This window comes from Rhinolophus sinicus, chromosome 15 (assembly GCF_057876585.1).
Source record: "Rhinolophus sinicus isolate RSI-liver-muscle chromosome 15, RSI-T2T, whole genome shotgun sequence".
In the NCBI taxonomy this organism is placed as follows: Eukaryota; Metazoa; Chordata; class Mammalia; order Chiroptera; family Rhinolophidae; genus Rhinolophus; species Rhinolophus sinicus.
Window position 1 is genome coordinate 18,355,710 of NC_142515.1, and position 12,361 is coordinate 18,368,070.

Sequence of the window (12,361 nt, forward strand, 5' to 3'; positions counted from 1 at the left end):
AAGCTTTTCTGAAAGGCTTTACTTGAGCCAAGTGCTGGCCAGAAAAAGACCAGGTCCCAGGGCATGAAATCTAAACCACTAGCAGCAGAGTTAGATGGAGAAGCCAACATGTCCTTTGTCCTGGAGGTGACAGGCTCTTTTATATATTATGTTTTGGAGAAAAAAAATGTAAGATGTTTTGAAAGAATTTACATTGGCTACAGGTACTGGGGGTGGGAAAATGTGAAGTGGGGGCAGTCCTGGGACAGGTGTACTGTCTGTAAGGAACAAATGCTATTTTTGTTTGGTGACAGGTAACAGGCCTGAAAATTCATGCATACACAGGACGTGGTGGCATCTGGTAGTCACTACTGACGTTGATTCAAAGCTCCAACATACGTTCAGGAATGTGAGCAACTTATTGCTAGCTGGCCCACAGCTATTAACTGACTACATACTCTTGTCTCTTTCACTCTCAGTCCCATTGTAATTTAATTTAGAACATCTCATAATTTTTCTCTTGTCCAAGACAACACATAATACACATGCACATATATACATGCATGGGCTTACGTAGCTTTAGGGAAAAGGCATATCAATGTTTTGTACTGCGTTTCCCCGAAAATAAGACCTAGCTGGGCCATCAGCTCTAATGCATCTTTTGGAGCAAAAATTAATATAAGACCGAGTATTATATTATATTATATTATATTATATTATATTATATTATATTATTATATTATATGACCCGGTCTTATATTATAGTAAAATGAGACTGGGTCTTACGTTAATTTTTGCTCTAAAAGATACATTAGAGCTGATGGTCTGGCTAGGTGTTATTTTCCGGGAAACACAGTATATTAAAAAAAAAAAAAAAAGTGGAATTCTATTGTCCTGCTGCCAGTAGAACTTTCCTTTGAAGATTTCTCCTATTAGTGGGGATGGGTTTGCTCTGAATAATCTGCATTTTCTAACCTAGGTCTCCGTAGGAGAGCTGGGTTAGACACTATCTGTACAGACTAGACTGTTTATTTTCGAGACTAATCCCTTTGTCTCTTGACTGATCTTGTTGGTTCCCTCTATGGCCCTGTGTGGTGTGGCATGACCCTCCTCTTGGGCATGAGTAACACATGAGTACTGTGAGTAACACAGTATTATTGGTGTGTTTTTTTTAATAGCAGTCGTCTCCTTATTTGTTGACCTCGCCGTTCCTAAATAATAATAAAACCTGCATTTTAAAACAGGCCCTGGACCTCAGAGTCACTCATTTGCCTGGTCTTTGTTTGACATTTGACTTTGGTTTCTTACTTGGCCACTTGCTATCCTGGTGATATATTAAATCCCAGTGACTGTTTGCTTTTCCACTCAAGTGTCATGGACTTTCTCATGCCTATGGAAAACCCCAAGCACGTTGACACTATATTTGTAACAAGTAAGAAAGGGATAGTCAGTTAACAAAAATTATCTTAACATTACCCTAGGAACAATTTTAATACATGGAACAAAATTGTCTCGCACTGTAGTTGAAAATAACTGCAGAAGGAATGCCTATTACTCGACACTGCTGCATAATCGATGCCTTATGGTTTTTATTTGTTAAAGAACATCCTGTACATTTTGATCATTGTGGCTTATTATTTCCACTTTCTAATAAAGGATAATAAGTTCAGAGAGGTTGTGACTCACTAATAGCAAAGGTAGAATAAGAACTCAGATCTACTTGGTCCCAGCCTGCGTTCCTTCCTTCATATTAGGTTGTCTCCCATTAATGACATTACTTTTTATGATAAGATAGAGATAATGATGATAATGATGACAATGAGATGTATTCAAAGTGTCCCACATCTGACATTTTCATTTTTATTTCTGCAAAAATAGCCTTTTTTATGCCCAAACATCAACAAAAGGTCATGTTTTATATCTAGAGAAAAGAAATTGTTCTTCCAATTTTTCCCCAGGCTTTTTTTTTCTTTCCCACACTAAGAAATATTTTGCAATGCTGTTTTCTTAGCTGTAAATAAGGTTACAAGAGAAAGTATTCAACCAAAACAATTATAATTGGCTACAAACATAATCCAATAACCTCATTTCACCCATATTGTTAAGAGTTAATTGGACCTGCACATACAGCCACCAGCTAAATATATTGCTGTATGCAAACAGTGAATCCAATTTCCTCCACAAACATCCCCCTACAAAAGTGGTATAAAAGGGGAAAGAGTGAGGATTCTGCAGTGTGAGCCCCAAAGTTTATCCATTTATCCATCTGGCTCTGAGTATGTGATTCTGACAATTCAGGAAGAAGAAAGATACAGAGAGACAGAGAAAGAAAGAATATCAATGTATGTATCTTTCCAAGTGAAACAGGTAAACAATAAATAAAAAGAAATATTGTTTACATTGCAGCCAAGCTCAGCCAAAATCAGACAGGTTCTTCCCCTCTTTCCTACCCAGACACCTAGTAAACACTGCACCTAACATCTATAGGTATTATTCTGGAGGAGATAAGGTGTCTTTTGTTTGGGTAACTGCTTCCCCTCTGAGCACATCAGCAGGCATTTTTCTCTTTAGAAACTGAAACTATAGTAAAACGTTCTTTTTTTCAGATCTTACTGACTTAGAAGTTGCCTTTTAGATCAGTAGTTACCTCATCAGAGGTATTAGAAAGACGTCTTGTGGTTTGGGTTCCTGGTCCCAAAGCACTGCTTATTTATACTGTGACCTGGGACAAGTCTGGGAGCATTTTCATCCTTACATTGTTTACTTCTGAAAGGGAGTCTTAGTCATGATTTTCTTCTAATAACGGAGTCATGAATGAATGGGAATAGACATTTAAAATATGAAATACAGATGTGGGAAAATACTAAACAAAGGAATTCAACAAATAATAATGTAAACAAGTATAAAAGAGAAAAGGTATCTTCCAAAAACAAATTGTTTTTAGTCACTCTTAGGACATAAATTAGGCCCTAACAATGAATTTGCAAATGGCAAATATTCATAGTAAGCTCACTAAGAAATGTCTCTCCTGTGAATGTTTTCTGGTAATAATTTGTTAGTTCAGATTATAGGTATTGTAGCTTTTAAATACACCTCATAATTGGAGCTTTTTCCAATGCACATTGCTGGACATTTCGGTTAATACAAATTAGTGAGCTTGTATGTCAGCCACGTCCATGGTCTGAGATAACTGGTCTCAGACTTGGAATTTTGCGTTAAAGCTCAAACTCCATTTTTCTTCTAAAAAATAAATAATTTCTCTCTGTACATTGTATCAACTACCTCTGCTTCTGAGATGTTTCTTAAATAAGGAAGAGCAGAAATAGAATACGGGTTCCTCACTCCAAACTTACTGCTAGTGGAACATTTTACAAATTCTGTGTGTTTGAGTTTATCCTTTAACATAATATGCCGTATTTATTAACCCATTTATGTCTCAAGAAAGAGACCTTACCCGGGCAACTCATTTGTTCTGCTTCCATTGAGGATCATTAATGTGCTTTGTACAATTAATTAGTGTTAATCTTACCTTCCTCAAATTTCTTCCTCTTCACAGGTTTACCAAGATTACACTCAGCATTGTGCTATAAGCTGCAGGAGACAGAATAAAGGTAATTTTAGTCATTAGTGCACTGATACTTGCCGTTATAAAAGATTTATGAAATTTACAGTCCTGCAGGGGAGATAAACCATAAGCTCAAAACAGTTAATGAACAATACAAGACTGAATGATTAAAGAAGCCAATTTGTGAATCTAGTTGTCAGTGTTACAGGAATGAAGACGAGATACGCATACAATATAATGATACTTAAAGAAATCTTCTCAGAGGAGGTGAGACAGGCATTGAACCTGGGGATGGGGGTGACTAGAATATAAATTAAACAAAATGGGAGACGGGGATTTCAGATTGAGTTTTCAAACTGGATTTAAGGGCCTAGCTACTGCTGCCGTTGGGTAAATCAAGCTTTTTTTTTTTTTTTTTTTTTTTTTAATCCTTTCTTTTAAATGAAGATAAAGCCATAATTGTCAGTGACTTGGGCTTTTTCTAATGCATATGCTCTCAATGGCACTTAATTGTTTTGTTTGATCTTTAATCCTTCTTATAGGACTAGCAAGCCACTTCTTGGAATACTCAGGCTTAGCTCAAGCTGCATATTCTCTACAGAAAATTCTTTCCTCTAGAATCCAACATATATATGTATATACATATATACAGAGGGTACCAAATGTATATACACATATATTTCAATATGTATATACACATATACATAGGATACCAAAAAAATGTATACACATTTTAAGAAAGGAAAAAAAAATTGTATTAGAATTATGCTGATGGTAACCACTTTGAGCACCTCTTATAACTGCAGAAGTCAAACGTGACTTGTATTCATCTTTTATTATTGGTATATATTATTACAATTTTAAAAAAAACCTCTATGAGCATTCACAGCAAACTTCCAAAGGTTCTAGATCTTTAGCTTTGGCTCTAAGGACTATTTTGGTGTACGGATGTCCCTCTACTTCCTAAGCAACCTATCAATTTTTTTGCTTCCATCCAAAACTTCCTGAGTCGCTGACCAAGAACATAGAATATTGTATGGAGCTTTCCAATCATCAGGAAATGGGTTAGTGATTTTTTTTTTTTCTGATAACCTCTGCAATAACATAAACAGAAGAACTTTTTTTTTTTCAGTGAGAGTGAGGAATAGCAATGGATATAAGTGAAAAATACGTGCAAAGAAGAACCAGTCCTATTTGTCTCTAATCTTATGGTTTGAATACTCTGAGCAGGAAACTGTAACTTGGTTCCTGAGTCATGAATACTTTTGACAATTACACTAGGTGTGGGCATCAAATAATGTTCCTAGAGAAATTGAAAATTGGTATGTACATATTACATTGCAGTCGCAAATTAAGTCATAATACATGTAGAACACTCACAGCAAGAATAGTCATTTCTGGGCAGGTCTGGTCATGCCCTAAGCCCTCTATAAACAGAGGAATCCCTCCCTCCCCAAGGCTTGGGAAAAAGCCAGGAGATTATGTTTTGTGTGTAGTGGGGAGGACCTTCTTGGCATAAATTCTTCAGCATAAATTATTGCACAGTTTGTGAATATTTTTATAAATAAGAATATAATTTATCTTGTCAGCTCAGGACTAGAAGACTCCATTTTATTTATAGAGGAGATCCCTGGCAGGGTAACTGAAGATGAAACTAAGAGGGAATGACCTTCCTAAGAACAGAAATTCTTCAGCAACAGGTGTAAAGATCAAGAAGGCAGTCTCATTGGGAGGCTGCAGCTTATGGTTCATGAAGCCAATCGATTATGGGATGGGCAGGTGGGAAGTATAGTTGAATACATAATTCCTGACTTCTATGGAGTTTCATTTCTTTCCATCTTCAGAATAGTTGTTTAAATCTTCATTTTTGTTTATCCAGATTATGACAATAGCTTTTAATATCTTGTCATAATACTGTCCCCCTGAGCTCTGTGGCTGGAGTTGCTTTGCTCAGTCATAGGAGGCATTGCCTAGCTCTAAAGTAAGACTGCCTTACTTTAAATCCTGGGTCTGTCAAGCTGCATTAGTTGTTGCCTCTCTTCAGTATCTCGCTTTATCCATTCATGAAGCGAAGGTTCAGGTGGGACCTACCATGCAGGGTTGTTATGAAGCTACGATGGGTGTATATTAAAGTCACTTAAAGTGTGGCTCCTGGCTCAATGAATATTAGTTATCAATAGGTGATGTTATAACTCCAGCTCAAACAGAAACCAAAGGTTTCCCATTGCCTATCAAAGCTGGTCTAAATTCTTCTCCATAACATTGAATATCATTCAAATTCTGGTTCCACTTTTTATATCACCCTCAGCCACTACCAGTATGGCCTGCTTCCGATCTTTCCCTCGTCATTCATTCTGGGCCCACCGAACACCTCCCAATCTTTTGTCAAAATGGCCTAGTTTTTTCATGCCCACTATTCTTTCTGTTCACCAAACTGCTCATTTTCTGCTGCACTTGGTAAGTAATTGTTTGTCCTTCAAAATGAGGTCATGAGAACCCAGTGCTCAAGAGTCTTGAAATCAAATGGCCTGAATTTGAATTTCTGCTCATCCATCAAGCTATGTTGGGTAAATTATGTTAATCTTTATGTCCCAGTTTCCTTAGTTTAATCACATGCAAACTGTGTTTTATAGCTCACAGGGTAGTTATGAGGATTAAATTAAATATCATACTCACAGCATTTAGAAGTGACTAGTACATAAGAATCTAAGTACCTATAATTGTAATTGAGCCCCAACCCAATTTTTATCTTCTTTGTGAAGCCTTCACTAATGTCTCAGGACAGAATGGAACTAATAGGGTGTGTGTGTGTGTGTGTGTCTATGTGTGTGTGTGTGTTGAGGAATTCGTTCACTTGCTAAATTGTGAGGGTTGGCTGGCCTGAAATCCTTGGGACAGACCAGCAACGTAGGAATTCCTGTTGATGTTGATGTTGCAATCTTGAGCTCAAGGTCAGTCTGGAGGAGAATTCTTCCTTGGGGGAACCTCAGTCTTTTGTGACCCCCAACTGATTAGATGAGACCCACCTATATTATGGAGGGTAATGTGTTTTACTCAGAGTCTACTAATTTCAATGTTACTCACATATAACAAATACTTTCCAGTGACATATGGTCTTGTGTTGGATCGAACAACTGAGCACCATAGCTTAGCCATGTTGACACATAAATTTAGCCATGACAATTCTATAGCACTATTCATGGCATTTACTTGAATAGTGACATCACGATTAAGGTCTGTTTCTGACTTGGACAGTGATCTGCTTGAATGCAGGGTACCTTGCCTTAGTCATATCTACAGCTCTTTGGAAATAGTAGGTGACGTGCCTAAATGTGATGGCAATAAATGTCAAGTGTGCAAAAGATAACCCACAGCCTCTCAGTACTGTAGGTTTTAGAGGACACAAAGAACCCTGTATGTCAGAGAACACAGGGAGTTGTTTTGTGTTGTTTGTTTTTTAGAGAAAGTATAACTTGAGTTTGGCTAATCAAATGAGTCAAGTTTGGGTGGGTGGAGGGGATACTGTTACAGAGATGGAGTGATTCATTTAAGTAATTCATATTATACAAATTCAGTCCACTCTCAGTTAATTTTGAGATATGCTGCTCTGGAAATTATGACTAAATTCACCATGGTCAGGATAAAAGGGGTGAAAACAAGCTACAGGTAAAGAGGTAAAAATAAGGTTAATTGCACTTAATTAAAATAGGGCACAATATTTGACACATTTATTTATTACTGATAAATCTCTGCAGACTTTATGCACAGTCTCTGGGCAGTCTAAGATTTCCTGCACAGATCAGGGCTGTATTGACTATGATAGGCCGTTTGCTGTAACAAATATTTCCCTAAATGCACCATAGCTCATATACTATAGAAGTACTACTTCCTTAGGTAAAAGTCAAATGAATGAGAACTTATTGTAGCTCCAAACAAACCAAGACATAGAAAATGTCCATTACAACAAAAATTTTCAAAAAAAAAAAAACACTCAATACCCATTATCAGTCACTTTTTATTCCCCCTCCTGCCAGCCACTGGTAACTACAACTCCACTTTCTGTCTCTATAGATTTACATATTCCAGAATGTCATATAAATGGAATCATACACTATATTGCCTTTTGTGTATGGTTTCTTTCAGTAAGAATGATGTTTTCAAGTTTCATCCATGTTGAAGGATGAATTAGTACATCATTGCTTTTTATGGCTCAGTGATATTCCATTGTATGGTTAGCCTTTTTTTCACTTGCTTAGTGTTTAATATGCTCTTCTTTTTATAGTTTCTTAAGGAGTACTTTCTTATTTTTTTAATAATTGCATGTACAGCTATGAATTTCCCTCTATGCACTGCTTTTGCTTCATACAATACATTTTGGTATATTGTAACTTTGTTTCCATTTATCTCAGAGCATTTTCTGATTTCCTCTTTAATTTTTTTTTGTCATTGGTTACTTAGGAACATGCTGTTTAACTTCCACATATTTATGAATTTCCCAAATTTCTTTTTGTTACTAATTCCTAATTTCATTCCATCGTGTTTGGAGAATATATTTTGTATGATTTCAGTAATTCTAAATTTATTGAGATCTGTTTTATGGCCTGACAGATGGGTTTAGCCTTAAGAATCCTACTGTTGTTGTGTAGCATTTCCTGCAGATGTCTGCTAGTTCCAATTGGTCCCAGTCTCTCTCCCTTTTTTTTTTTTTTTTTTTGTATTGACTTTCTGTCTATTTGTTCCAGACATTATTGAAAGTGTAGTATTAAAGACCATAATAATCCTACTAGGCTTTGCCAAGGGGTTCTTTATGTGTGTGGTGCATGTCTTTAGTGGTTAGGCAGGAAATTTTCAGCTCTGCCTTAGCCTTAACTTCTTGATTGCACAGTCTCAAGGTCAGTCAGAGGTGAGAGCATAGTGTCTTCTCAGGTCTTTCTCTGTACATGCGCATAGCCTTGGGCATGAGAATAGCCCTGTTTATGTGGGTGGCCTTCTAGAGTCCCAAGAATATATCAGAAATTTCTAAAGCCCCCTGTAAGCATCTGTCCATCTATTTATCAGCATTTTGCTTTATCATAATTACTTTATTTTTTGGTGAGAGGTTATTTTGTGCCCCAATTCTTACCTTCACCACAGGCAGATGTGATATTAAACAACTGAAACTGACTTTTTTTTTTAACACCCCCTGGGGTTGTTTATAAAAAGTGTGTTCACATAGTGTGAATTCTCAGTCAGGTCAAACAAGGATAAGAGAGTGGGATTTAATAAGAAAATTCCAGACAAATCAAATAACAGTTGTTTAGTAATGGGGCCTTGGAGGACCTCCAACCCTGTTCTGTCTCTTCCAGGGCTGCTGAGCTCTTGCACCATGACTATAGGTTTGCTGATTTCCAAGGCTACTACAAAGTTGGGGAGAGAGAGATGGGAATAGGTCAAGCAAAATGCAATAAAGTTCACTATTATTACCACAGGTTAACCATTTCTCTCTAATAGATGCTCCTCAGATTGTTATAAACTTTTGCTTAATTTCCAGAGTTCTAAAAAAAAATAAAAATTGATTTTCACATGTTTGCCACTGTTGCCATTACTTTGGGGAGAAAAGAATTGTCAGAGGTCCTTACTCTGCCATTCTCATTACTGTGAATTTTCTGAAGTTTTGTGCTTGATATTGTTTTCTATCTGTTTATAGATTAGTAGACTTTGATCCAGAAGGCAATTAAGTTACTTATGGAACAACTTAATACTTTCAAGATTAATTTTTAAGTTTTGTTTGGATAAGTTTAGAGCAGTCTTTATTTTTGTGCTAGTTTGACACTATGGATAATTCTTGGGCTTCTATTGAGTGTGCTAGATGTTTAACAATGATTCCTCACTCTGGATGTTTGGAACTTGAAAGCCTTCTACCCCTGTGTGAACTTTAGGAATTGTTCAGCTTGCAGCTGTTTGATAATTCTTTGCCCTGTTTTATGGCGTTCACATAAGTTTCTTAGTATTTTATCCAAAGCTCAAAGGGACCTGAATGTAGATTTCTGATATTCTTTCTCTAGGAAGAAATCTCTCTAGCACTCAGCAAGTCAAATTCCACTTACCTTAACTACCTGAACTCTAAACTCTATCTCAGATTTAACTCAACAAACCTGCCAATTTCTAGTGAGTTACCCTTCTGAACTTTCAAACTGTGATCTGCAAAATATTTCTAGCCTGGACAATTGTAGGACTGACATTATTTGCTTCCCTTCTAGCAGATATCATAGCTGTGCACTGCCTGTTGGTCAGTATCTGAAAACAGTTATTTTACATATTTTGTTCTGCTTTCTCATTATTTGGAGGGCAAATCCAGTTCTAGATACAGAATCAAGGTTTGAATCAGAAGTCACAGTACCTCGTAGCTGATGTGTATTCCTTGGCATTTTTGTGTTTTTTCCCCCAAAGTACTTTATGTAATTAGAAATTTAAAAATGCACTAAAAGATTTATTAGCAATAATAATAGAAAAGGCATCATCAGTCTCTTGCTTACCCTCCCCCATTTCCCATCAAGCCTTCCAAACATAATTACTTTTCTCTTTTTTATCTATTCCTTAAAACAGATTAGCCATTAGTTGCCTGGATTTTCCTTCCAATGTTGACACTGATTTGTTACTTTTGGTTAGGAAAATTTCCTCTGCACATTAATAAGCCAGTCTTATTCCTCTATATCAATGTTGCTATATTCAAGGACAAAACTTGAAGCTCATTTATCACTTCAGCATGTACCAAGACCTCTGCATCGGAGTTCAGACATGCTTTCAGATGAGAGGTAGTAGAGCATAATGGCTAAAGACCCACATTTAGAAAGACAACTCAGTCTCTAGCATTTGCAAACTTTTTAGCCGTTTGCAAGTTGCAGAACTTTTCATTTGTACCTAGTTTCCCTGAAAATAAGACCTAGCCAGACAATCAGGTCTAACGCGTCTTTTGGAGCAAAAATTAACAGAAGACCCAGTCATACTTTACTATAATATAAGACCAGGTATAATATAATAAAATATCATATCATATCATATCATATCATATCATATCATATCATATCATGTCTTGTTTAGGGAGTTCATAGGAAACTTCCAAACCAGACTAATCATTAGAGTAGATAAATATCATTAACTTCAGATGCATTAGAGATTTTCCTCCTCTATCTTCAGGCGCCTCTTCTTTATTTCAGGGTGCTGTTAAGGCTATAAATTGTAATACATAGTCACCTGCTCTCAGAGCCCAGATGCTCTGTGAACACGATGGCTGCAACCCACAACCTAGCTCACAGGTAAATCACAACCAGGATGGTTATGCACCTACATTGTTTCTGGGGCTCCCAGGAAACTTCCAGGTTACGCTTCAAATGTCAAGCACAGAACCTCTCCTGTTCCCAAAGACATTGTAGCTCCTGAGTGCAGACCTGGTAATAGAATCAAGGCTTTATACTGGTGAACAACTACAGAATAACTGTAGGCATAGCAATTGCTAGCAGCTCACAGAAAGGTTTAGCTCTTAATGCAACAGAAGATTTTCAACACATGAATGAACTGATCTCAATTCCCTGTGAAAAATGTAACAATAAGATTCACTCCATCAACCTTCCAAAATATTCTTGGTCCAACACCAAGCCAGTTTGGTGTTCTAGAAATAGTGGTTTCTTTCAAAATAGCTGGAAGAAAATTTACTTAGGAAAACAACTTGCTATAAGTAAAAATATATAAAGCCATGTAGAAATGATATTGTTTAACTGTTTCTCTCTATTTTCTACTAAGTAAAATCAGGCTGTTGCATTACACTTGTCAGATTTGGATCTAGTTACTTATATATAATTGGCATGCTAGCTTTGGGCACCATTTTCATAAGTAATTTACTTTGGTTTTCATATCACTCCTATATATATGCATATATGTGTATATATGTATATATGCATATGAGGGTATATGTACGCACATACGTGCGTATGCATATATGCATATGCACATATGTAAATATCTGTGAGCAAAGTAAATTACAGCATAAACAGAACACCAGACAGAAGGCCAATTTCATTAGGAACAGGTGCGTTTTGATCACCAGTGTGTGACTTCTACATGATATTCCAATAATAAAGCAAACCCACTCCAGACAGTCCATCTTAACAACTACATCTATTCTAACTTTCCCTGAGGAATACATATATTTTCTTGCAATAAATCTCCATTGTCAACATATGCCTTTCTGACATCACCCACACCAAAAGGTACATATGAAGAATTACATTTTAACCATGTGCCGTAGGGCACAAGGCTCAGTTGCTGAATGGAAAGGGAGCCAGGATCTGTTTATTTATTATTTTGTGGCAGGAATTTTACACTTTCTCATAATAACACTGCACAACAGTTCATTTCATAAATTAAGAAAGGAAGGCTCAAAGACATTAAATAAATTGCCTAAGGATACACAGCTGCTGTATTTACACAGCAGGGATCCCCATGAGTTCTATATTTATTTAAAATTCTCCATTGCACCAAGGTAAAAATAGAAAAAAAGGAAGGTACTTGGGGTTATCTTTATTATATATGTCAAAGCAAAAATTGCACTGGGCAATATTAAACAAGCAAGGAAGATTTTATTCAAGGCTATTGCAATAGGGAAGAGAGGCCAGAACTGAGTCTGAACTCAAATCCACTGAAACAAATAAAATGTGTGGTTTTAAGAGCTGGAGAGTGAGGAAGTTATAGGCAATCTGTGTTTGCTAGTTGGCTTTACCCAGAAGAAAAGTAAACGTTCTCATATCTTCGCAATACGAGGTAGTTTTACTACTTTGAACA